This window comes from Limulus polyphemus, unplaced genomic scaffold (assembly GCF_000517525.1).
Source record: "Limulus polyphemus unplaced genomic scaffold, Limulus_polyphemus-2.1.2 Scaffold4976, whole genome shotgun sequence".
Taxonomy (NCBI): domain Eukaryota; kingdom Metazoa; phylum Arthropoda; class Merostomata; order Xiphosura; family Limulidae; genus Limulus; species Limulus polyphemus.
The window spans coordinates 1-6,164 of record NW_013670586.1 but is presented as its reverse complement, the minus strand read 5'-3'; the positions used below and the strand labels follow the sequence as shown (position 1 = coordinate 6,164).

The following is a 6,164-nucleotide window of genomic DNA, read 5'->3' as shown; positions in this document are numbered from 1 at the left end:
TAATCTCAAAGCAGTTACCTTTATTCAAATATCTGCTATAATAATGATATTTTACAAAGTATTTTAAAACAATGTTATGAATATAATTAGGGATAAAGTTTCAAGTTATTTATGCCTAATCTTATATTAATGTTTTCCGGTTATTTGTTTTCAGTTTCGTGATCAATCTTAAATACGATCATCTTAAAGAAACTTTAGTTCTGACTCGTTATCTGGTGAGCGCAAGTAATAATGTTTAACTTTCAAATTCTATCCGTTTTTAGTCTGTGACATGTAATACAGATTTGAACTCAGTTTAACTTATTAAAATGCTTTATCTCATGTTTAAAGGCATGTTGTTTCGGATGGAAATTTTATTCATTAATTTTCTTGTTTTCGCTTCTACAAGTAACTATCAACAATATTGTTGCGTCAGCAGTCACATGACTACAGTGACGCAACGTTTCTAGAATTATCATGTACTTTGGCGAATGCTCTAGTATTTACTAGTAGGGTAGGCTGGTATATATATAAGAGGGGAAAACGTGACGCGGTAAGGAATGTAATGTGTGAGTAGATAGTGAGTAATTGATCTGCGGTCAGAGTATTATTGACGTTCGTTGCTATAGCGTTTGTTTAGCGCGATTGTTGAAGTTGGGTGTATCGGTTAAGTTATATTCGGAAAGAATAAACCAGTTTTATTAAGTAAGGACTTGTGTCGTTAAAGTTTCGTCGCAACGAAGTTACGGAAAATCAATTAACAACGGAGACGTAACAATATGTTATTTACATACCGAAAGAAACAATCATTAAGTGCATTAGTTTCGCCACTTATTTTTTAGAGATTTGGTTGTCTATAGAATTCTTTTCAAATATTGCTTTACCTTTAACCAAATCTTCAGAGAAAACGTATCAAGATCCTTTTTTTTTTGTAGCATGACATTTAAAAATAAACTTTATATCTTAACAAACACCTGTATTTCTCTAAAGGTTTATTTCTACTCTTAATGATTCGGAAAATAAATTTCACGTTCTGCAGTCAAATTCTTTAAGATCGTTAATAAATTAGATCGATTATTTTAAATCGCAACTAACTAACCATAAGCTTAATGTGGGAGTTTAATTTCTAAGAATATCTTAGGTATACATTAGTTTCAAAAATATTAAAGTACTGAAGATAAAAATATGCGAGAAAAGAAATATTCGTGTTTATTATGAAAGTAATTAAATTTTGTTTTCACTTTTTGAAGCTAGCACAAGATAATTCTATTTTCAGAAAAATAACATATTAATTTCAAGTCAAAATACCATAGAAGAAATCTGGTTATTGGGAAAATTAGAAAATGAATTTCTATCTGTTCTAATATATTTTAATCAGATAATAAGGTGTTAGTAAAGGACACTTGAAGCTCTTAGGGAAAAAAAGGATCTTCAATTAATATATTTCGTATAACTTATCTTAACAACAAAATATTTCAGTCTGTTGGTTGATAATGTGAATTAAAATATACAAACATTACTTTTATAAACATCATGGTTAAGGTAATTAAATCTTTATTCCAAACTGGTCTAGTGGTAGATTCAAGACTCTTACTTGGAAGCTCTGGTTCGATTAAAAGAAAGGGAAGATTTTGCCGTGAGACATTTTCCCGTTGCTTTATATTTCACGTTAAGAATTTCAACCAGTGAATTGTGACGTAGTATGTATATACAGAAAAATACAAATGTACTTTTACAAATTCTTCGTTTATCTAGGATTTGTTTCTTTTACTAAAATTTAATTTGTGGTCTGAAGTTTTCGTGAAATGAAATTCAAATCAAATAAATAGCTATGTATCGTAAACAAGTTACGTCATATTTTGGATTGCCATCGTATAATAAATCCGGAATATTCATGATGTCAGAAAAACACGTAGGTTCAATAAGTCTAGGTACGAAATGGTAAAAACCTTATAATCCGAGAGTTTCCGAAAGGTGGACCTTTCTTCTTCAGGAACCATTCCCAGTTTTCCCCATAAAAGGAAGATCCGCCTTTCGAAAGCGCTTGGCTTATATATAGGGTTTTAATCATTCTAAAACTCCGGAATAGATGCTACTCTTAGTGCATAGATGAAAGACATTGTGAAAGAAAATGAAAAATATCCCATGTGGTCTAGTGGCTAGGATACCTGGCTCTCACCCAGGAGGCCCGGGTTCGATTCCCGGCATGGGAACGTGTTTCTCTTTGAGTTTAAACCAACTGGCTTCTTTCATACATGTTTATGGAACATACATAGTTTTATAAGAGTGTTATTTAATTTTTTTCTGACGAAGTTAAGGTTTCATGTATGACTTGAAATCGAATAGTTACGGGCATAAAGCCGCTCAACTAATTATTTCTACGGGGATCAGAAATAATAATTCGAAGTAAAGTTGTATTCGGAAAGAATCAACCAGTTTTATTAAGTAAGGACTTGTGTCGCTAAAGTTTCGTCGGAACAAAGTTACGGAAAGTTAATTAACAAACGGAGACGTAACAATATTCTGTTGAGTATTACTATATAAAACATAAAAGAACTAAACGATTCACAAAAGTGATGCCAACATCTCTTACACATCATAAACCTTGATTATCAAACATATTCTACCGAGTATTATTATATAAAACATAAAACAACTGACCAATTCACAAAAGTGAAGCCTATATCTGTTATGCATCATAAACTATGATTAGCAAACATATTCTGTTGAGTATTATTATATAAAAAATAAAACAACTGAGCCATTCACTTTAGTATTCTAAATACATTGACTTAGAAACTCGAAAATAAATTGAATTTATCTTTACTTTCCAAGCAGAGTGTGATTTCTTAATAACTGTTGAAGCTATAAAATCTAGAAAAGGTACACATTAAAAGGAATCACGACATTCCTACCAAACATGAATCTCAGCAATACAGTCGTCGTATTTCCTCGCTCTCAGTATGCCTCAGTGGCATTTGAAATAGTCGTTATCATTTCTATTTTTTTTTAGTGTGGTCTTGTTCACTCTGTCCAATCACAACTATAGCCATAGCTGAGATTACGCAACTCTATCTTCGGGATGTATATTTATAATATGGACGAACACCATTTTTGCAGCAATAAAATGTAGACAAAACGACATTTACGTCTCCAATTATTTATATCGACTAATCTTCTGCTTTCATTCCTCAAATTTATACTGTAAAAAATAATGGTGCAAAGTAAACATCTAAGTTAATTACGTGCTCCATTTCACCTATTGAATATAGTGAAAATTTTCTGAACATCACTGGAGCACCAACTTGGACATTTACGGCGACATCATTCTACAATTTATAATTACACCTAATGTTTCTGTCTAAACAGTAGCAATGATAAAAAGAAATACATAGTAAAGCTTCTATTTCATAAATTTTACGTTTTTGGCAACCTCTAATCATTAGATGGAAATATAAAGTAATCATAATCAGAGAAAAACAAGGATAAACACGGGGTACAGTATTAGAATACATTTGACATTAAAGAAATAATAAAATAATCTGTTAAAAAGGGATAACGAATTTATTTACATAAAGTGACGTTTCGGGTAATTATCTTCTTTTAAATGTCTTCTAACTTTGCATATAAACACCTTGGATTGGAAATAAATTTAGGTTTTTTTTCTTCACTTCCATGTGTATCCAAATAGTTCTCTTCTATACGGTACGAATTTGTTATACGTGTGAAACACTTTGCACAATAACACTCGAATACATAGCTACTTATAATTCTCCGTTGAAACGTCTTCCAAAGAAGAAAATAAAAACGTCTAACACGTGTTAATGTTTGTGTATTTTGAGGATAATCGTGCAAAGTTACTCATAAGTGGCATTCTTCAGGCTACCCTAATAATGAAATGATATGCTAGACAATATCTGTTATGCATGATAAAATTTGGTTTGCAAACATATTCTGTTTTGTATTATTATATAAAACATAAAACAACTGAACCTTTTACTTTAGTATTCTGAAGACACTGACTGAGAAAGTCGAAAATAAATTGAATTTATCTTTACTTCACAAGCATAGTGTGATTTCTTAATAACTGTTGAAGCTATAAAATCTAGAAAAGGTACACATTGAAAGGAATCACGACATTCCTACCAAACATGAATCTCAGCAATACAGTAGTCGTGACCATTATAATGCACTCAAAGCCCTAAATTACGGAAAGGGATTTTTCCCTCAGTCCATAGTCTGGTCAACGTTCGTCTCACCTCGTGTTCAATTGCTTGAAATATCTTGCTCTTAATAATGATGCCGTGTTCGATCCCGTCTTTGTGAAAACGGTGGATACACTTAATTTCAATATTCGCGCTAAAACAAACACTATAACGAACGAACGTTAACTTCAACAATACCCTGTGACTGCAGTTCAATTACTCACTATCTACACACACATTATTCCCCGTCACGTTGTCACCCTCTTTTATATACCAGACTACCCTATATCTAGTAAATGCTAGAGCATTCGCCAAGGTACAGGATAGTTCTAGAAAATAGGTGGCGCCACACCAGTCACGTGTCTCGCTGACGCAACAATATACAAGACTAACACTTATCTAGTTAACGCTAGAGCATTCATGAAGGAACAGGATATTTCTAGAAGTCAATGATGTGTTACTAGCGTCATGTGACCCCGATGTCGTAACAAATAGTACTTAATGAATTTGTTTATGGTATTGTCAACTTTCATGATTGAAGATCTGGTTAGACGAGAACATCATGAATAACAAGCTTTATAAGTTTTTGAAATTTTTTTCATACATACAAAATGAAAGGTGACTATTTTATACCTAATCTGAGAGATTATTCCGCACCTGAAATGTCGGAGCAATATGGCAAATGGTTCTTAAGTAATAACCTCAGACCAGTTTGCAGTTGAACTATTTATCTACTTCATGTAAATGTGTGATTCTTGTAATTTATTAGTTACAGCATTTTCTATGATGATTATTGTATAATAAATTAGAAATGAAACATGAATTATAAGAAAAAAAAAGATTAACTTGAGACCTTAATAGTTAGTTGCGATTTAGAAAAAAAAAATCAAGACCTTTAATGTTGAATCATTCCATAAATTTCTACTAATATTTTACTTTTTTTTTTTTGTTATATTGAATTTCAAATTTAGATTTTTTATCAAAATAAAATTTTCACCACCATTCCAGACTTGTTTTACTACTAGCCTTAGGAAGTTTCAGAATAGAAATAGAAACATTGATTTACATGACTATTTGTCATCACTAGTAGTAATATTGAAGTCATCTTATGCATGACATACCCAAGAAAAGTTTACAGTATCGTAATAAAGTAATATATCTCCCGGTGGGTCAGTGATAACTTCAAGGGCTTAGAATTCTCAAATCTGGTGTTCAGTTCCCTGCTGTGTACACTACACAGGTACCTTATTACGTAGCTTTGCACTGAAGTGGAACAACAACTAATATTTTTGATTTCAAACCTAACTAAACCTGGTTATACTTATAAATCTTCACAGTATAGGTAACATGTAGATTAGTTTTAAATATAGACGGCCAACAATGTTTACAAACTTTTTGGTTTTCTTTATTCACAGTTTTATTCTGTGATTAATTTTTGTTAAAGGGTTTTCTTTTGCATAACATGACTTGAAGAAATATAATTTTTAAAGGGTTTTCATCATGTATTTTTTTCTTTGTTACTGAAACTAAACTATCAAACGATCCTATATATGGAATTATATTTTAACGATGTAAAAATTGATTTTTCAATTTCTATCAAAGGTTTTATAATGTACAATGTTCATTTATTCACATTGAATGGTATTTTGCTGTATAATTATCGTAAGTATTTTCATATAATTAATTCTCTGAATTAATCAGTTTATTATTAGTTAACAAGTGCCACTGTTATTGAAAAATGCTTCTTTTGTAATTAATTGTTGTTAAAATTGTTGCGTCAGCGAGTCACGTGACTACTATGACGCAACGTTTCTAGAACTATCATGTACTTTGTCGAATGTTCAAGTTCTTACTAGAAATAGGTTACGCTGGTATATATAAGAGGGGAAAACGTGACGAGGAAGGAGAGGTAAGGTGTAGATAGTGAATGAGTAATTGAACTGCAGTCAGAGATAGACGTATTGTTGTAGTTAACGTTCG

General features: G+C 31.4%; 1 non-coding gene across 1 annotated transcript; it reads left to right on the top strand.

Annotated features, from left to right (window-relative positions):
* The first annotated feature begins 2,120 nt into the window (after positions 1 to 2,120).
* Positions 2,121 to 2,192, top strand: Trnae-cuc. The gene has a single exon. It is a non-coding gene; the product is annotated as a tRNA-Glu (tRNA).
* The last annotated feature ends 3,972 nt before the right edge of the window (positions 2,193 to 6,164 follow it).